The following is a 23,337-nucleotide window of genomic DNA, read 5'->3' on the forward strand; positions in this document are numbered from 1 at the left end:
AACCGCCCCCTTAAGTAAACACTTCATCAAATCTCCACACTAATGTAATGTACTTGCAATAACCCTTATCCCTGAGTTCCGGGTTTTGATAAGTGGTGATCGCTGTGTAAAAAAAATAAAATAAAATAAAAAATAACAAACTTGACAATCAATTAAAGTATGACAAACTTGACAATCAATTAAAGCTTGACAATAAAGTATAACTAATTTTTATAATTAAATAAGGTATTACTAACTTGAGAATCATAAAGTATTACAAACTAAGAAATCATACAAAGTATGAGAAATTGACAATCGTATAAAGAATAACAGACTTCACAATCATACAAATTATTACAAACTTGACAATTCTTTAAAGTAAACAAACTTAATAATCCTAAAAATTATACTAAACTTGACAATAATTTAAGTATAACAAACGAATTATAAAAAAACTTGACAATATAAAGCATAATAAACTTGAGAATCATATAAATTATAACAAGCTTAAAAATCTTATAAAGTATAAGAAACTTTACAATAATATAAAATATTAAAAAATTGACTATCAATTAAAGTATTTAAAATTTTAAAATCTTATAAAGTATAACGAACTTAGGAATCCTTTCAGGTAAAACAAACTTGATTATTATAACAATTGACAATAATAAAGTATAACAAACTTGAAAATCAATTAAATTATACTTCAGTTATAACTAACTAGACAATAATATAAAAATAACAAAGTTGATAATCCTATAAAGTATAAAAAACTTGTCAATCGTATAAAGTATAACAATTTGGACGATCAAAGTATAACAAATTTTACGATCCTAAAAGGTATTACAAAATTTACAATGATATACACTAAAACGAACTTGATAATTCTATGAAGTATAACAAACTTGACAATCAATTAAAGTATAACAAACTTGACAATCAATTAAAGTATAACAAACTTGACAATCATATAAAGTATAACAAACTTGATAATCAATTAAAGTATAACAAACTTGACATTCAATTAAAGTATAACAAACTTGACAATCATATAAAGTATAACAAACTTGACAATCATATAAAGTATAACAAACTTGACAATCAATTAAAGTATAACAAAATTGACAATCAATTAAAGTATAACAAACTTGATAATCAATTAAAGTATAACAAACTTGACATTCAATTAAAGTATAACAAACTTGACATTCAATTAAAGGATAACAAACTTGACAATCATATAAAATATAACATCTTTTACACTCATAAAAAATAAAAAAGGACTTGACATGTATTGTATAAAAAAACTTGAAAATCATACGAAGTATAACAAATTGACAATTATATAAATTACAAAGCTAAGCTTCATTGGTAGTGATATAAAGTTAATCGGACTTTAAAATCTTATAAATTATAACAAACTTGACAATAATATAAAGTATAGCAAACTTGAAAATCATATAAGTGTAAAAAACCTAACAAACTTTGCAATCCTATAAAGTATAAAAACTTTGTAATCGTTTCAAGTATAACAAAGTTGATAATCATATAAAGTATAACAAAGTTGATACTCATATAAAGTATAACAAAGTTGATAATCATATAAATATAACAAACTTGACAATGATAAAGTATAACAAACTTGACAATCATATAAAGTATAACAAACTTGACAATCATATAAAGTATAACAAACTTGACAATCATATAAAGTATAACAAACTTGACAATCATATAAAGTATAACAAACTTGACAGTCATATAAAGTATAACAAACTTGACAATCATAAAGAATAACAAACTTGACAATCATATAAAGTATAACAAACTTGACAATCATAAAGAATAACAAACTTGACAATCATATAAAGTATAACAAACTTGACAATGATATAAAGTATAACAAACTTGACAATGATATAAAGTATAACAAACTTGACAATGATATAAAGTATAACAAACTTGACAATGATATAAAGTACAACAAACTTGACAATGATATAAAGTATAACAAACTTGACAATGATATAAAGTATAACAAACTTGACAATGATATAAAGTATAACAAACTTGACAATGATATAAAGTATAAGAAACTTGACAATCATAAAGTATAACAAACTTGACAATCATAAAGTATAACAAACTTGACAATCATATAAAGTATAACAAACTTGACAATCATATAAAGTATAACAAACTTGACAATCATATAAAGTATAACAAACTTGACAATCATAAAGTATAACAAACTTGACAATCATAAAGTATAACAAACTTGACAATCATATAAAGTATAACAAACTTGACAATCATATAAAGTATAACAAACTTGACAATCATATAAAGTATAACAAACTTGACAATCATATAAAGTATAACAAACTTGACAATCATATAAAGTATAACAAACTTGACAATCATATAAAGTATAACAAACTTGACAATCCTATAAAGTATAACAAACTTGACAATCATATAAAGTATAACAAACTTGACAATCATATAAAGTATAACAAACTTGACAATCATATAAAGTATAACAAACTTGACAATCATATAAAGTATAACAAACTTGACAATCATATAAAGTATAACAAACTTGACAATCATATAAAGTATAACAAACTTGACAATCATATAAAGTATAACAAACTTGACAATCATATAAAGTATAACAAACTTGACAATGATATAAAGTATAACAAACTTGACAATCATATAAAGTATAACAAACTTGACAATCATATAAAGTACAACAAACTTGACAATGATATAAAGTACAACAAACTTGACAATGATATAAAGTACAACAAACTGGAAATGATATAAAGTACAACTAACTTGACAATGATATAAAGTATAACAAACTTGACAATCATATAAAGTATAACAAACTTGACAATCATAAAGTATAACAAACTTGACAATCATAAAGTATAACAAACTTGACAATCATATAAAGTATAACAAACTTGACAATCATATAAAGTATAACAAACTTGACAATCATAAAGTATAACAAACTTGACAATCATAAAGTATAACAAACTTGACAATCATATAAAGTATAACAAACTTGACAATCATATAAAGTATAACAAACTTGACAATCATATAAAGTATAACAAACTTTACAATCATAAAGTATAACAAACTTGACAATGATATAAAGTATAACAAACTTGACAATGATATAAAGTATAACAAACTTGACAATCATATAAAGTATAACAAACTTGACAATGATATAAAGTATAACAAACTTGACAATCATATAAAGTATAACAAACTTGACAATCATATAAAGTATAACAAACTTGACAAACTATGTATCTATAAAAGTGAAATTGTCTGCGTGTGTGTGTCTGAGTGTTTACATTTCCCTACGAAACTACTCTGTCTGTTTTCAGTCTACAGACTCGAGATTGTACATAAGGGATATTGAGATTTGGGAAAATCTTTTTAATCGGCTTTCAGTCAGAAATTTAGCTGTCAAAGGGTCAAAGTTTAACGATTTGACCTTTGAAAACTCTACCAAACTCCTCTACCAATTTTGGGTCTAAACATTTGAAATGTTTTATGTAGGTTTCTTGAACATGAATCAAACTTTGTAATTCGATTTGAGCTCAAAACAATAAAGGTTAAAGGGTAAAAATTGAGATCAAAGTTAAACAAAAATTTGACCTCTTCGGTCTCTACCAAATTATTCAGCCAATTTTGGGTCTAAAAATTTGAAATTTTACATTAAGTGTATTCAGACATATGGTATGCTTTTTATCGGTTTCTGGACGAAAATTTGGCTGCTAAGGGTTAAAGTTCAAAAGTTTTTACATTTGCAGTCTCTAGCAAACTATTCAGCCAATTTTGGATGCAAACACTTGTAAAGTTGAAAGAGTTGAACTTTGAAGACTCTGCCAATTTTGGGTCTAAACGCTTGACATTTTCGATATATGTGTATATATATATATATATGCATGTATACATATGCAAATAAAGTTATGAACAGTACAGCAAAGCCGGGCTAAACTCCTACTCATATATATAAAGTTAAACAAACTTGAAAATCATATAAATTATAACTAACTTGACAACCATACAAAGTATAACAAACTTAATAATCATGAAGTATAACAAACTTGATAATCATATAAAGTATCACATAGTTTACAAACATATTCAGTATACAAAACTTGACAATCATATATATAAAGTATTACTAGAAAATCACATATATAAAGTATAACAAACTTGACAATCGTATATATAAAGTAAAATTTAAACTTGAAAATCATATAAAATATAACAAATTTAACAATCACATAAAGTATAATTAAAACTTGATAATCATTGAAAACTAGCGGGGGAGGGCACCCGGCGTTGCCCGGGTGTTTGGATGTGTGTGTGAGAATTTAGGTAAATCAAAACACCCGGGTGTTTGTGTCCGGGGGGGGGGGCTTAAAATAAAAAAGATGTTGGATCAAACCCGAACCCTTGAGTCGAAGTTGGACATTAAAGTGTGAAAAAAAAGTGTGATCAGTGGGCCACCATGAAATAGTAATGGAAACATGTTTGAATTTATTTAAGTATTAAAACTTGGCAGGTGCCCGTACAACTTTGACTGCGGGGGAGTATTTTATTTACTGCGGGGGCAGGATATTTTTTTTTGTTTCCCCAAGATGTTGTGGGAAAAACCAGCTCCCCATAACAAGGGGATTGTCCAAATTGAATAGCAATTGTCTGATATAAGGAGAAACTCCATATTGATCAAAGCTGATTGCTTTCGGACGTTTCCGGTGATCGCAACCGGAAAAATACCGCCAGAATTAGTTTTGTTTTTATTATATGATTAATGCACATGTGGCGATTGAAAAATGTTGAATATTACTCTTTTCAAAGTCGAGCAAATTAAATAGACAGGCGACCCCCGTTGTTAACTCGTCATTTAGACGTGATATAAAAAGTTTTAAGAAGGAATGAGCTGACCGAGAAGTCCAGCGAAAAAAGCCTTTTACAGACATACACAAAAAGTGAACATACATAAATACATTTTCACTTTTATATTTATAGATGGTACAAATTGACAATCATATAAAGTATAAAAAAACTTGACAATTATATAAAGTATAACAATCTTAACAATCATATGAAGTAAAACAGTCTTGACAATCGTATATATAAAGTACAATCCAAACTTGGCAATCATATAAAATGTAACAAACTTTACAATCATATCAAGTATAACTAATTTTACAATCATATAAAGTATAACAAACTTCACAATTATGTATATAAAGTTAAACAAACTAGACAATCATTTAAGGTATAACTAACTTTACAATTGTACAAAGTATAACAAACTTAATAATCATGTAAAGTCTAACAAACTTGACAATCATATATATAAAGTTAAACAGACTTGACAATCATACAAAGTATAACAAACTTGACTATCATACCAAGTATAACAACCTTTACTATCATACCAAGTATAACAACCTTTACTATCATACCAAGTATAACAAACTTTACTATCATACCAAGTATAACAAACTTTACTATCATACCAAGTATAACAAACTTTACTATCATACCAAGTATAACAAACTTTACTATCATACCAAGTATAACAAACTTTACTATCATACCAAGTATAACAAACCTTACTATCATACCAAGTATAACAAACTTGACAATCATATATATAAAGTTAAACAGACTTGACAATCATACCAAATATAACAAACTTTACTATCATACCAAGTATAACAAGCTTGACAATCATACCAAGTATAACAAGCTTGACCATCATACCAAGTATAACAAACTTGATCATCATACCAAGTATAACAAACTTGACCATCATACCAAGTATAACAAGCTTGACCATCATACCAAGTATAACAAGCTTGACCATCATACCAAGTATAACAAGCTTGACCATCATACCAAGTATAACAAACTTTACTATCATACCAAGTATAACAAACTTTACTATCATACCAAGTATAACAAGCTTGGCCATCATACCAAGTATAACAAGCTTGACCATCATACCAAGTATAAAAAGCTTGACCATCATACCAAGTATAACAAGCTTGACCATCATACCAAGTATAACAAAATTGACCATCATACCAAGTATAACAAACTTTACTATCATACCAAGTATAAGAAACTTTACTATCATACCAAGTATAACAAACTTGACAATCATATATATAAAGTTAAACAGACTTGACAATCATACCAAATATAACAAACTTTACTACCATACCAAGTATAACAAGCTTGACCATCGTACTAAGTATAACAAACTTTACCATCATACCAAGTATAACAAGCTTTACCATCATAACAAGTATAACAAGCTTGACCATCATACCAAGTATAACAAGCTTGACCATCATACCAAGTATAACAAGCTTGACCATCATACCAAGTATAACAAGCTTGACCATCATACCAAGTATAACAAGCTTGACCATCATACCAAGTATTACAAACTTGACCATCATACCAAGTATTACAAACTTGACAATCATATATATAAAGTTAAACAGACTTGACAATCATACCAAATATAACAAACTTTACTATCATACCAAGTATAACAAGCTTGACCATCGTAAGAAGTATAACAAACTTGACCATCATACCAAGTATAAACAGCTTGACCATCATACCAAGTATAACAAGCTTGACCATCATACCAAGTATAACAAACTTGACCATCATACCAAGTATAACAAGCTTGACCATCATACCAAGTATAAAAAGCTTGACCATCATACCAAGTATAACAAGCTTTACTTTCATACCAAGTATAACAAACTTGACCATCATACCAAGTATAACAAGCTTGACCATCATACCAAGTATAACAAACTTGACCATCATACCAAGTATAACAAACTTGACCATCATACCAAGTATCTTAAGCTTGACCATCATACCAAGTATTACAAACTTGACTATCATACCAAGTATAACAAACTTTACTATCATACCAAGTATAACAAACTTTACTATCATACCAAGTATAACAAACTTTACTATCATACCAAGTATAACAAACTTTACTTTCATACCAAGTATAACAAACTTTACTATGATACCAAGTATAACAAACTTGACCATCATACCAAGTATAACAAACTTGACCATCAATCCAAGTATAACAAGCTTGACCATCATACCAAGTATAACAAGCTTGACCATAATACCAAGTATAACAGGCTTGACCATCATACCAATATAACAAGCTTGACCATCATACCAAGTATAACAAGCTTGACCATCATACCAAGTATAACAAGCTTGACCATCATACCAAGTATAACAAACTTTACTATCATACCAAGTATAACAAACTTTGCTATCATACCAAGTATTACAAACTTTGCTATCATACCAAGTATTACAAACTTTGCTATCATACCAAGTATTACAAACTTTGCTATCATACCAAGTATTACAAACTTTACTATCATACCAAGTATAACAAACTTTGCTATCATACCAAGTATTACAAACTTTGCTATCATACCAAGTATAACAAAGTTTACTATCATACTCTCCTATCATATCTATCATATTTCTCCTCCTTGCAACCTCTATCTCACAGAAGAGATGTTGCGAGTTTGTCTCTGATGTATCGTTATTTTCATGGAAAGTGTTCAACTGAGCTTCAATCTATGGTCCCCCCTCGCCAGACTTTCACAAGAAACACTCGTCTAGCTGTAAACACTATCAATAATTTCCCCCACTCTTTATCTGTGCCTAAACCTAAACGTAGATTCCATGAACAAAGCTTCTTTCTTAGAACTGCACGCCTGTGGAATTGTCTTCCGTTTTCCTGCTTTCCGGCTGACTACAATATGGTTGTGTTCAAGTCTAAAGTAAATAAGTTCTTGATGAGCCGTTCCATATAAGTTATTAAATTTTCCAAATTTTCATTACTAATGATTACTATATTGACCAATTTCTACTGTACACTCTTTAACCCTTATTCTTGAGTGGCCTCTGGGCCTTGATAATGTGGTGATGCCTTTGTAAAAAAAAAAAAAAATACCAAGTATAACAAACTTTACTATAATACAAAGTATAACAAACTTGACCATCATACCAAGTATAACAAGCTAAACCATCATACTAAGTATAACAAACTTTACTATCTTACCAAGTATAACAAACTTTACTATCATACCAAGTATAACAAACTTTACTATCATACCAAGTATAACAAACTTTACTATCATACCAAGTATAACAAACTTTACTATCATACCAAGTATAACAAACTTTACTATCATACCAAGTATAACAAACTTTACCATCATACCAAGTATAACAAACTTTACCATCATACCAAGTATAACAAACTTTACCATCTATAATATAAATCTCACCTGTCCGTTTAAATGTATGTATGTACGTATGTTTGTATGTCTACCTAAAACCTTCAACAGAAGCAACAGATTTGCACGAGATCGGTATCGTTTTGAAGATCACCCCTTTGGACAACAAATATCGAAAAATTTCACCCTTTTCTACAGGAAGGAGTTGCTTTTTTTGCCAATATTTTCGAAAGTCATCCTCTCTTTTCGATTGATTAGCCTTAATTTAAACCTTCGCCACTTCCGGTTTGGCGATGGGCACAACAGCAATGATGTCACATTTTTTTCACATTCTTTTCCTCCTGCATGTACAGGTTCAAGCCTACCTGCCTACTACCACTGTTTTTTTTTTTTTTTACTCAACGCACACCTCCAAACACCTGGGCAACGCCGGGCACCCAGACTAGTCTATTAGATAATTCTCACCTGCCTGTTTAAATGTATATATGTATGCATGTTTGTATGTCTGCCTAAAACTTTCAACAGAGGCAACGGATTTTCATTAGATCAGCATCGTTTTGAAGCTAAACCCTTTGGACGATAAATATCGAAAAATTGGCTAAAAGCATTAATTTCTTCATCCTCAACTGGGCACTTTTCTACAAGAATTTTTCATCGATATTTTCGAAAGTCATCCTCTATTTTCAATTGACTAGCCTTAATTTAAATCTTTGCCACTTCCAGTTTGGTGATGGACACAACAGCAAAGACGTCACATTTTTTTCACGTTCTTTTCCTCCTTTGCAGTACGTTTCCAAGCTTGGCTGCTTACTACCACTTCTTTTTATTGCTCAACACACACCTCTGAACACCCAGGCAAGTCTATTGTATAAATGGCAAAATGGGCACGAGCGTTTGTATATGTCCATAAAAGTTTTTTTGGGTGGGATTCTTGCATCAGTTTGATTCTGCAATAAGTTTCTTATACTTCCCAGGTTCTAATATCTCAGATTCACAAACGGACATTGTCTCTATCTTTTTTTTTTTTTTTTTTGATTGAGTTAAAATAAAATTTCCCCGATGTAGTTGTCTATGGTGTTTATTAGTCTTTTTCGTATAAATAAAGCGAAACTATTCAAGTGCAAACACCTGGCCTTCAGCTTCGGACTGGGCAGTATCTGTTCTGTACTTGGTCAATGTAGGGGAAACCTTCATACTGAGACAATTTACTATTTATTTGGATACTGCCAGACTGCTCCCTTTTTGAGGGAGCTGGTTATCCTCCACGTTAAAAACGACCTTGTGTCTAATTTGCTTTTGTGGGAGGTTAAACAATTGCCAATCCATTAACTCACATTTAGTATAATATTAAAGTCTATAAGTAAAAGGCTTTAGAGAAACAAACGCATGACGTCATCACCGTCATCAATTTATCCCAGGCAAAGTCAGATCTTCTGCTATTTTATATTTCCATATATCTCCTTTCATCCCAGGCAACATCAGGTCTTCTGCTAGTATCTATCTCATTTAATTCTGGGCAACGTTAGGTCTTCTGCTAGTATATATTTCTATCTATTCTATTTAATCTTGGGCAGCGTCAGGTCCTCTTCTAGTATATATTTCCATCTGTCATTTAATCCCAAGCAATGTCATTCTACATTCACAGAATAAAATGCTGATTTTCAAGTAAAAAAAATAGTTCCTACATGCTTATCGTGTCTAAAAAAGTAATATATCTAAGGATCATGAAAAATGATAAGGAGAAAAAAATTACAAATGAAAATATTTACCGATAACAAGAACAAAAAACAGTTGCTATGTTATAAAAACAAAACAATGGATTTTATTATGAATGGAAAACTGCCGAATCACTATACCGGAAATGACGTAATTTCTCTAAAAACATATACTAGTAGAAGACCTGATGTTACCCGAGATTAAATGAGATAGAAATGAGGACCTGACGATGCTTGGGATAAATTGATGACGGTGATGATGTCATGCGTTTGTTTCTCTAAAGCCTTTTACTTATAGACTTTAATATTATACTAAATGTGAGTTAATGGATTGCTGATTGTTTCATGGGACAATCCTCCCAGACATTATCTTCTTTTTGTTTTTCGAGTAGACGGGATGGTGATAAGCTTGAGGGGGTAACTTCAACTCATTATATCATATCTCTTCAGATTATTGTGTTAAGTGGTGGGACAACTTGAAATTATCATCACATGGATTGACGAGTGTTTAAATGAGTCAAGACTCCCAAACATTATTGCCTTCTGTTTATTCGAGTAGGGGGGAGGATAATAATGTGAGTTAATCAACGTTTGTTTCTCTAAAGCCTTTTACTATTATACTAAATGTGAGTTAATAAATTGGCAAATGTTTGGCAATCTTCACAGACATAATCTCCTTTTTTTTTCAAGTAAAACGGAAGGGGTGAGACTGGGGGAGTTACTTCCGGTGATGACATCATTCCTATTCAAATTATGGTTTTAAGTGAGGGGGGGGGCAGGCAACTTGAAATTATCATCACATTAATTGGCAAATATTTGAATGAGTCAATACTAACAAACATTATCTCCTCCTGTTTATTTGAGTGGGGGAGGGGTGATAATGTAAGTTAATCAACTTTTGCTTTTCTGAAGCCTTTTACTTTAATATTATATTAAATGTGTGTTAATGGATTGCTGTTTCATGAGACAATCCTAACAGACATTATCTCTATTTTAGTTGAGGGCGGTGGTAGGCTGGGAGGTGTTACTTCCAGTGATGACGTCATACCTCTTGAAAGATTTTACTTCCATCAAGGAACTAAAACTTATTATTCAACTTGAAGATGGGATTGCCACAACTATCCAAGGATGCATTTTGAAAAATTCAAATCAATTTAGATGCCATGCTGACGGCCCTAAAATCGATCCCCTTAATAATAACCACCACTGCTCAGAATAATGGTGATTACAACCTAGTAATGAACCAACAAACTATACAAGACATCATGAGGCAGCATAAGGCCTTTTGCTCAGGAAATGTGAACCAGTTCATCACAACAAAACATATGCCATCCATGTTGCACCAGAGCTTATCACTCCTGATATACTCAGCTCTTACTCGATCAACAGAAAGCAAAAAACACTTGCATTGGAATGTTACACACATTGTTACTATTAGTTACAATTAGTTACAATCGACTTACATCGTCCCATAATTCTACCTACAGCACCCATACTGACATCATCCAAGATGAACCAACCATGGGACCACACTCAGACTCCTGCACCTTGGAAGAAAAGCTAACCTGCCTGAAACATAACACAGGACTTTCACTACCAAACCACCCCAAACAAGACGAATTAGAGGCTACTACTAACCTACTCATTCCCTATAGTGTCATAATTGGTACCAAAAACAATGACAAGGACACATTCATCTGACCTATTCGGATACTAATCAACTGCCAGTCGCTTAGTTAGAAACAACATCTGATTGCTCAAGCCTTGGAAGCTGAGGTTGACTGTGATGTTTAAATATATGGCAAACGAAGACATCATTGAAACCTGCAGTGGCCCCAAAGGCTTCAATAATCCAGTATTTGCTGTGCGCAAAAAAAAACAAAAAAAAAAAACGGGTCAATTTGCATCATTGTTAATTTCAAAAGAACACTAAACAAGGTCTTAGTTGATCTGGACCCTTATCCAATGCCAAGTATCAATCACTTGTTCAACAAAATCGACAAAGGCAACATATATTTCGCCTCCCTCCATAGCAGATATTGGCAAATTGAGATTGACAAACAAGATTGATACAAAACAGCGTTCACATGTAAGGACCAGTGTTATCAATAAACATGCCTGGCTTTTGGCCTTACCTCTGTGGGACAAAACTTTCCCATTGTGTAGCAAAATCTTTAGCCACAGTCACATCACGTGACAACATCTCGTCCTATATTGACAACAACTTGATCTATACTAGAACATTTAATGTGTACCTACTCGCCCTCAAACAACTTTTTGCTGCCCTCTAAAAAATTTAGGCTTAAGTTGAACCCGGAAAAATGCTCCTGCCTCACATCATCATCATGACGGGCTCCTTATCCAGACTAATGTGACTCTTCCTCTCCAGAGTTTCCTGTCTTCCATCAGCTGCCTCAAATCTTCAGGCTCACAGTTGGCGTTGTGTGATATTTGCTGGATGTACGTGGATCTAGGTCATCCTTTGCTTGCGCGTCTGTTTTGTGGAGTCTATAGCAATACATCACTCACCAATCCATGCTTGCTCCCCAGACAATGACCAGCAAATCGTAGGCATCTTTCTCTGATCGTATTAGATATGGCAGGTAGGTTGCCATAAAGTTGCTGCTTCATGAGATGATTTTGCCAAGATATATTTAATACTGTTCGTAGCATACAGGTGTACGTGCCATCTAGTTTTCTTTCCAATCTTTTGGTGAGTGTCCAGGTTGTAACACCGTAAACAAGGACAGACTTTACCATTGCCCTGAAGAACTGCCTTTCTAGTTTGTTAGTTAATCACGAAGTCCATACTGAACGCAACCCATCCAATGCGGCCCATGCTTTTGAGATGCGAATTTCTCTCTGTGGAAACTATGTTGCTGTCCAGATACATAAACTCAGCGACTTATTTCAGTGTTGATCCAACCAGAGCCCTGATCTCTCCTTTCACATCGAAAGTCATAAACTTTGTCTTATCCGCATTTATGTGGAGGCCAATGTAATATGCTGGCCATTTTTCCTCTATGTACGGAGTCAAATGCTTTGGAGAAATCATGATCTTTGTAGATTTCTCCAAAGCATTCAACTCCGTACATAGAGGAAAAATGGCCAGCATATTAAAAGCATATGGCATTCCAAATGAAGTCATTAATGCTATCATGATGCTATATGAGCACACTCGAGCAATGGTCAGGTCGCCAGATGGGGACACTGAATTTTTCGACATCCGCACCAGGGTTCTACAAGGAGATACTCTTGCCCCTTTTCTTTTCATTGCCTGTCTTGACTTGCATTCTTTGCTTATTACATGAATTTTACCATTCCTATCAAGAGAATTTATAACAATCTTGGCATTGCAATTGAACAACAGAAGGATGAAACCCTAGCAAAGATCATACGTGCCCTTCAATCATCCAACCCAGATGGTCCACACATTGATTCCAAGAACCACAGAGCCAAACTGTTCAAGAAAAAAATCACACCAATTTTTTCTGGAGCCAGAAATCGTTTTAATAAGAGACCATAATCATTTCTCAAAGTTGGTCATGCCATACAAACTCTGAGCCAGATATCTCTACCAAGCACACAACGGCAACAACCACTCAGGCATAATTCATATGCAAGAACTTCTTTCCGGCTATTGGTGGGAATCAAATGATCGCAACATCCAGGCTTATGCTGATTCTTGCTGCACATGCACAAGTGCAAAGAGAACTAAAGTAGATGCACTCACTGGCCCATTGGTCACTGCAAACGGTGGGAAGAGACCATTTGGAGTTGTCTTCATAGCCTTTGTCGCAATGCCGAACTCAAAAGGAAAATGATATATCCTTACAATATTTGATAGTTTCAGCCGATACTTCACAGCCATGCCATGGGAAAGAGACCGTACTATCAATGCTGCCCATGGATTGTACAAGTTCTTCCTTCGGCACAGAGAGATCCAATGTATAGTAATCCTCCAACTGAGGCATGCACGAAAGCAGTCTACTGATAATTCTGCAACCAGATGTCTATTACACAGGAACTCTACTACCTTTGGTATCCACTTAGTTCAGGAAACATCGAGAGACAACACTGACAAATGAAAAATGCCCTTTACATGCTATGTGAATACAGAAACTGTGACTGCACAGACATTCTCAAATCTGTTGTTTCATCCATGAATGTCACAAACAACATATCACCAGCTGTCACCCAAACATAGGTCTACCAACACTTCACAGAAAAGAAGTCAGGAGCAATGATCCGGGAACATATCGCATGCAACTCGCCACCACATCGCCCTGGCCAATGACAAAGCTGGCAATAAAATAGAGAACAATTCAAGTAGGAGACAAAATTCTACTTTGTTGGCCATGAATCAATTATGGCCCAATCATCATAGGAAACTTCACAATCAGACAAACAACATGATGTTTCAAGTTCAAAATGAGAATGGCATCACAGCCTGGATCCACTGTGCACATATCCGACGTCTGGCACCACACCCACCATACTACAGATTTACATATACAAACGCAAATAGTAATACCAACAAAATGCAAAATTAGCAGGAGCAGTGATAGTGACAGCAATGGCAGCACTGGAAACAAACCATGTTTGTTGATATAAACCAAGCAGGCATATTTAACACATACAAGGATGTCAAAGACTGTTTTTTCTTTGTGTCCACATTATCAGTATAATTCACAATTCATGTTAGCAAGAAAAATACCATCTTAAAAACAATCAAGTCTAAACTGTGAACATCGCAGTTCAGGGATATCCCAGGATGTGTATTGGCGCGAATAATTAATTCAAGGGACATTGTGGGAGTATAATTTTTACTTAAATATATCCACAAATTCATCTGCATTAATCCAAAACATACAAATGAACATATTCTCTTAACAGATAACTTCTTAGTGTGACACAAAACACAAAAACTAACACAATCTGAGATAAAAACAACTGAAGGGTGAAGCGTATGGAATGCGTGGTCCCAATGCGCCTCACTGGGGGAGCATATGCAGTATACCAGCAGTTGGCTGATGAGAAGAAAACAGATTTCGCCTGCATCAAGCGCGTCCTTTTTACAGCATTTGTGTTAGATCCAGTTACTGCATGGAAGGAATTCATGGCCCGAAAATTACATCCCGGGGAAACGGTGGATGTGTATCTGGCTGAACTAAAAAAGCTATCGGTCCTTTTTGGAGGGATGTCAGACAAAGGCTTGGTGTGCGCCTTTGTTGCAGGATTACTTAAGAGTGTGGAAGATCTGCTCCATGCCTCATCCCAAGTGGACGAGATGGACATATCGGAAGTATTGGCGTGGGCACGAGCAATACTAAAGAAAGCCCTAACACTATAGACCAAGCGGCAGCTGTACAACCATCACAGGTTGGATTGCAGGACCTGGGCGCAGCTACAAACTGCTATAAGTGTGGAGGACCCAACCATTTGGCCCGTGATTGTCTTCCATCACATCAACCAACTCGGAAACTTGATGGGCCGCAGTGCTACAAGTGCAAAAAACGCGGGCACCTGGCCCGCACCTGTCCGGGAAACGGGCAAGGGGAAGAAGCTACAGCTCCAGTCTTCTCCCCAGATCGTCATTGAGCAGGGCGCTACCCACTGTAAGCATACACATTAATGGAAGCGAGCGCCTCGCGCTTGTGAACACTGGGTGCACCCAGACTCTCGTGAGCAAGATATGCTGTGCCACTTGGAAAGCAGAGAGAATTCCGGTACTAACTGTAGGCGGAGGTTCACTAGCCTCTTGTGGGGTGAGCATTATCCACGCAAGCATCAACGACGGGCCTGCAGTAGCCGTGCGAGTCCTGGTTGTGGAGGGAGAGCTTCTCGGGTATGACCTACTCCTGGGTATGGACTTGATTACACAACTGGGTGGAATTACTGTGGACAAAACCGGCAAGGTACAGTTCTCCCGATGTGAGGAACACGTTTGTGCTGCCATAACTCTCGACGAGCCTGACTTTCGTGCAGAGTATGATAGAAACACCAATGCATGGACGGCGTCTTGGAAGTGGTCAAACGATCAGCCACCAATATCCTTGCGGAACCGGTTATCGGAATATCCCCCACCCATGTGGCTAAGGGAACAGTATGAAGAAGAACTGCAGACGTGAATCGACAATGGCTGACTTCTTCCATACCCAGAGGATGAGCTTGGCCCCCCGCGAGGGCTGATTCCCTTGATGGCCGTCGTACAAGAGACCAAACAAAAGGTCTGCCCCGTCCTAGACTACCCTGAGCTCAATGAGCATGTCAACCCATATACGGCAAGGGCTGATGTGTGTGCACTCAAATTAAGGGAGTGGCGACAGCAGGGATCAAACGTGGCAACTCTGGACCTACGCAGGGCCTATCTGCAAATATGCATTGAGAGGAAATTGTGGCCATTTCAGACTGTGGAAGTTGGAGGAACCCGATATTGTCTAACCAGGCTAGGGTTCGGTCTAAATGTGGCACCAGGCATTATGACAGCAATCATGCATGCTATCCGGCAGCAAGATGAGACAGTGCAACAGGCAACATCCTCATGCATCGATGATATATTCGTCAATGAGAGCCTCATGTCAGCGCAATCAGTTAGAATGCACTTTGAGAACTTTGGACTGACATGTAAGGAACCAGAGCGTCTGTGCGATGGAGCAAAAGTTCTCGGCCTGCACGTGTGCAATAGCAAGGAGGGACTTTGCTGGAGAAGAAGAAGTCACGTCCCCAAGGTCCCATCAAACATCACTCGACGAACAGTGTTTTCGCTTTGTGGAAAGATGGTAGGCCATTTCCCTGTGTGCGGTTGGCTCAGGGTGGCCGTGGCGGCCATAAAAAGACGTGCAACAGCCGTGTCGTCGGGATGGGACGATGCAGTACACGATGTTACCCTAAGGAGCATGCTGACAGAGACTGTGTCCAGGGTGACCAGTGATGACCCCGTTCAGGGAAAGTGGTGCGTCAGCGGGAATGAGTTCACGGTCTGGGTGGATGCTAGTTCACTGGCCCTTGGAGTTGCCCTTGCAGTTAATGATTCCATTATTGAAGATGCCTTTTAGCTTCAGGCAGAGAATGATTCGAGGCACATAAACTTGGCCGAACTTGATGCCACATTGAAGGGCATTAACTTGGCGCTTCAATGGCAAGCCAAGGTTCTACATATCATGACTGACTCGGCATGCACTCATCGGTGAATAACCGATGCATTAAATGGAAGAGCACGGCTGACGACACGAGCATCGACTGAGATGTTAATTCAAAGACGGCTTGCCACCTTGGTCGACACCATCACAGAGTACGACTTGACCGTAGACGTAGTGTTGATCAGGTCTGCGCTCAACAGAGCAGATGCTTTGACAAGAGTCCCTCAACGATGGCTTCTGGCTGGTGCTCGGAGAGATTCTGATAATCTGCAAAACACATGTGCAGCAGTTGTATGTAATGTGGATGCAGCGCGCATCATGGACATTCATCGACAGTGTGGACATCCTGGCATCAAGCAGACACTGTACTTTGTCGAGATGATTGATCCAGGAGTAGAAAAAAAAAAACGGAGAGTGGTGGAAAGTTGTGAGGCCTGCCAATCCATCGACCCAGCTCCAGCACGATGGAAGAAAGGGGAGTTGGGAGTGAGTGGTAAGTGGCAGAGAGTGGGCATGGACATCACACACTACGGTGGCAACCACTTCCTTACCCTCATCGATTGTGGGCCTACACGTTTCGCGGTCTGGAGACTCCTCAGGCGCCAGGACACTTGCAACATTATTAGCCAGCTGTCATCCGTGTTCTGTGAAAGAGGTGTGCCCGATGAAGTGCTGACAGACAACGACCCAGCCTTTTACAGACATCAGATGAGGCAGTTCTTACAAGAATGGGGTGTGCGGCTGTGGCTTAGATGCGCTTATGTGCCTTCTGGCAATGATATAGCTGAGAGAAGCCATCGCAGCATCAAAACAATTGCAGCCAGGAAGCAGTGCACCATCGCATAAGCTGTATACTGATATAATCTCATGCCGAAGGATGGCGTCTCTCCAGGAACGGTGCCTGCAAACGCAATCTATCAGTACCGTGTCCGAGAAAAAGGAATCCACTCCGATACAACTGTGGCCACTGAGATAGAAGGGAATTGATATACCAAAGGGGATGCTGTCTGGGTGAAGCTGCCAGGAAACCGATGTACTGACAAGTATAAACGGGGCACAGTGACCGATGTGGTGAGTCAGCAGTGTGTCCAGGTTGATGGCGTACCCCGTCACGTTAGGGACCTACGGCCGGCAACACATGTACCACCTCCAGTGGACGATGAGAGTGACTGACTCTGAGACGAGTGGGCCATCGCTTTGGTTTGCACCATCCCTATCAAGCAGTGACTCTGATATCAGTAGCCTCCATGGAGATGAAGCCTTCCTCGACCATCAGGCGATGGATGAGAGCGCACGCGAAGACGAGAGCAGCACTGTCCCCCTTTGCAGAAGCACCCGACGGTGGCGATTGCCCCCCCCCCCGCCGTCTCTGTGATCATGAGATCAGGGGGGAGTGTGGAGAAAGAAATGGCTTACCGTTAAAGCGGCTGCGTATTTGTGCCTGCAGAGCACAAATTGAGAATCAAGATGGCGCCCGCAGGCTTTTATGTGGAAAAAAGTCTCATGGAATCTTGGGGTATCTCGGAGAATCTCGTACCCTGGTTCCATAAATAACGAGGAAAGGAATGCGGGAGGATGGACGATTTTTAGTCACTAAAGCAAATGGACGTGTGTAAAAGAAGAGGTAGAAGAAAAGAGTGTGGTGAACGAAACAAACAACAACTCGGTTGAAAGTAGTTGTAACGAACATACAACTCTACATGAAGAAGTAACCAAAAACAGAGCTGCATATAGGTTGCTGTTGACAACCGCAATGTCTTAGAATGGAATTCTGGTGACTGAGTCATTCTTCCATTTTACTTTGGTAAGATTGGATGTCAGAGAGGCACGATCCAATCCATCAGCTGAATATGTCATGCACTAGTATGTATAAGTTCATTCCTAATCTGATTCTTTAAAAAATCAAAACCTGATTTCTCCTTGTTTCTTCTCAAATAGATACTAGAAAGCAGTGGTTAAAAGTCAATCATGTTAAGAATAAAGGTTATCAATGCCAAGGAGCAATATCTTTAAAGGGAATAACATTTTCTTGGAATGGTGTTTTCTGAGAGTAATTCCCCTACCTTCTCTGTAAGATTTCCTTGTAAGAGTAATATTTTTTAAGAGTGATGTTCCCATTCTCATTGTTAAATTTCTATGAGCAATGTATTCTAAGAGTAATGCTTTTTTATGATAATGAATGTCCTCTCTCACTAAAATTTCCTTCTAAATGTATTATGGAAGCACTGTATTCTAAGAATATAAATAATTCCCCTACCTATAGAATTATATTAGACAACTTTATTTAGTGTTAAAACATTGATAAACATTGATTAATATGTTGTAAACCAAACCAAAGTAACAAAATTTCTCAATAACCTTAATAGCTTTAACATCCAAATCTACTTTCTTCACACCATTTTCATTCTTCTCCAATGTCCTCTTGCAAATAGATTATCTTTCCATCTACTAACAATTCTACTGCACTTTTTGATTGCCCAATGGCTTAAAAATACTGCAAAAAATTGAATTTTGTTTCACAAAATGAGCAGGGAATTTTCTCAATGAGTAAAAAGGTTTTATTCAACATGAAATACAACCATTAGGGATACATAACAAATGAATGACAAACAGAACGAATGAACAAGCCAATTTCCAACGTTACTTTTACATCTATACGGCGCATGTGTATTAACACTACACATCACAACAGAGAGCTTTCGAACACTGCAGCCACATATTTTTATTTTGATAACATTCACTCTCAGAACTTTCCTTTCTATAGCATTCTTCCAAATCTAACTTAATAAGTTGGTCTTCCATTATTTCAGATGCAACATACATCTCTTCTCTATAAAACCTGTATGAAACTGCCTGAACAATTCTTCTAAAACACAAATGAAAAGTAATGAACTCACTACAGAACTCTGATGTACTTCAACTTTAACATTTAAACTGTCACTAAATGTGCTGTTAATTCTAATATGATCTATTCTGCATTGCTTGAACAACATTTACCAACCATCTGTTTGCCCCTAATTTACTCAAAACACATCAACCTCCCTTAGCTTTCTGTCGATCCACACACACAAAAAAAATAATTCTTTTTACTAAGATACTTCTCTTCCATTTATCTTGGGATAATTGTAGCATCAGTGGTACTTTTCCTTAACTACATTTAATCTATGCTTATCTAGCTTCTTAATTATTCTCTCAATCACTTTCAGGACATGGTCCATTAACTTTAACGCTCTGTAATTAGCTTTATCCAATGCTTCGATTTTACCCTTGTAACAATTTATAATTGTATTAAGTTCCCAGTCTTTCAAAATAACCTCTTTTATTACCAATGCTTGCATAGTTTTGAAATAATAGATTTTGGCACTCATGTATTAATAGCATTTGTTTGGATTCCCTGATAATCTTGACGGGATAGGAATATCCAGTATTCATATCCTTTACTCTTTTTTATTACATTGTGTAGCAATTATGTCAGCCAAGGGAAGAATCTATTAGGCATGTGTATGCAGTGTGATGATGTATGGAAGTGAAACCTGGCTAGTGAAGGTTGAAGATATATCTTGTTTAGAGAGAAAATATGTGAGAATGATATGATGGATGTGTAATACAAGTCTTAAAGACAGGTCCGATTCTTAGAGGAGGATTAAATCTGTACATGAGGCTTCAAATTGGATAGTATGGTTACATTGAAAGAATGCATAAGAATTCCTGCATTAGTAGCTGTAGAACAGTTAAGGCAGCAGGATTAGTTGGCAGGAAAAAGCTAAGGAAAAAAATATGGGAGAAATTGATAAGGATGGAAATTGATAAGGATGGACTTGAGAGCAAAAGGGATAAAGACCTGATCAGAGATAGGTTAGCTTGAAAGTCAGTTCCTAAAAGCTGTCTAACAGATGGAAACATGTAAAGCAGACATTAAACCGAATATGATGATTATATATGAATAAATGACACTGTTTTCTTCTATTTCTACTCTCCTAAAAATATGTGTTGAAATAGAGTAACCAACAATAATTGTGAAAATAACCTCAGATTTTTTATTCAGATGCATGCTATTTGCTATCTCTTTTTAGTAATAACCAACATAACAATAGCAAAATCTATAATATAAAGCTGTGTGTGTGTATGTGTGTGTGTCTGTGTCTGGTCGCGAATAAGCTCCTATATGGTTGACTATTTTAAAAAACTGATTACATATAAAGATAGAAGATGTATCGAGACACAGGAATGGATATGTTTGATCTGGCAAGAACGGTGGTTCATTAAAATTGTGGGGTCTGCGTTCGCGCCTGGTCCACAAAGTATGGAAATAAAAAATTTAAAAATTAAAAAAAAACGTTTACAAGTGTTTTTGATATAGATGTACATAAGAATACTTTGATAAGTATGTTTTAACTTAAAATAGGGATGGTATAATAAAATTGTGGAGTCTGTGTTCACACCTGGCCTCCATAGAATGAAAATAGGCACAAACTTTAATAAAGACTTTTCATATCTATCTGCGTAAGTATACTTTGATAATTATGTTTCAGTGTGAAGAAATATGGTATAATAAAATTATGGAGTGTTCGTTCGCACCTGACCTCCATAGAATGGAAATATGTCACAAAGTTTAACAAGGTTTTTTTTATATAGATCCACATAATATTGTGATAAGTGTTTCAGTGTGAATAGGTATGGTATAATAAATGATGGGGTTTATCTATTTTATTTTTACTTTCATCATATTTTGCTTTGGTTTTGATACCCCCAAATTGGAAGCTATCTCTTTACAACCCTTCCTTTTCATAACCTATCATACTTTCATAAATCAGAGTCCATTTTCTGTAGGTTGTTTTTGAACCCAGTCAACGACGGGTACTTTTGCTAGTAATTGAAATAAGATTCAAATTTATTTTGATGTTAGCAGATCACTCTATAAGTCCCAGGCTTAACTAATAAAGGTAAAACTCAATTTCATCAATATAGTCATTTTCAACACTCTTTTTTTGTAGAATTTCCCTTCGAAATACACATTAGTTTTTAATGTCACTTTTTCGCTTGAACCAAATTTCTTTACTTGGAGTCTTTATTTGAAGTCTAAAAACAGCCAATATTTGCTGGGAACAGATCTGAAGATCATGAAGAAGCAATTCAAGGTGCATATCGTGTAGTTTTGTTATTGTTGCAATCTATTTCTGACAGGGTGCATTGTTTTCATAAAAGAGCACATTTTCTTTTCTATTTGTGGTCATTTTGGTGTGATTTTTACCTTCAAACATACTAATAATGCTAAATAATATTTGCTATAGATGGCTTTTCCTTTTGCAAGGTAATTAATGAACAAAATACATTACACATCCTAAAATATGGAGGCTAAAATCTTGCCTGCTGATGTTTGCATCTTTGGCTGCACTGGACGGCTTTCATCTGCTGCTGACTACTCAATTGACTATCTGGGCAATTTACAGTTGGCCAAAGTGAGTTTGTAAATATAGTTTCCAGGCCAACAGTTGAATTTAGGTGACCTGAGTGTTCAGCATCATTTGTGTTTTTACAATCACATTTAAAGTTAGTATCCCAACTCTTAACTGTTGTTTCTGATGGAGTAGTTTAAATAACACTTATCAAGTAACTGCTTTGCTCAAACAATGCTTTTCAATAAGAAAGCTATGCTTTATAAATATAATACATATTGTTCCATTGTTTGGAAAAATTGCAGCAGTAACTTCACTTAAAGAACTGTAATTTATGAACCAATCGTATGAAATTTGAATATATACCATACAGATTTTTTTAATAGTAGTGTCATTTATGTAATGTGTTTTTTTGTTGTTTTTTTTTGTTCTTTTTTTATTAAAGGAGTCACCTAGGCCAAAAGAGGGACCACATATTTTTCTTATCTATTTATTATGTATCTTTAGACATCTCTTAATGAATAACTTCATAATAATCTCACCATATATGATTTCAGAACATTTATGAATGATTAAATTTCAAATCTTTTTTGCCAATAAACTTCCAGTGTAAGGAAAAATGTTTCATATTTAGAAATTTCATTATTTTCACGGTTTCATTCTTCTAAAGAAGTTAAACTTGAGGACTGTAACCTATTTTTATAATTGAAATCTTTTGATCAGTTTAGTCACTTTGTGCACCTTC

The 23,337-nt window shown here is 35.6% G+C and overlaps 1 protein-coding gene across 4 annotated transcripts in view; it reads left to right on the forward strand.

Moving 5' to 3' along the window:
- LOC145258282 (uncharacterized) overlaps positions 1-23,337 on the forward strand; it is a 472,448-nt gene that overhangs the window by 206,021 nt on the left and 243,090 nt on the right. The window lies entirely within an intron of this gene.

Source organism: Euprymna scolopes, chromosome 33 (genome assembly GCF_053919585.1).
Source record: "Euprymna scolopes isolate OS-2025 chromosome 33, ASM5391958v1, whole genome shotgun sequence".
NCBI lineage: Eukaryota > Metazoa > Mollusca > Cephalopoda > Sepiida > Sepiolidae > Euprymna > Euprymna scolopes.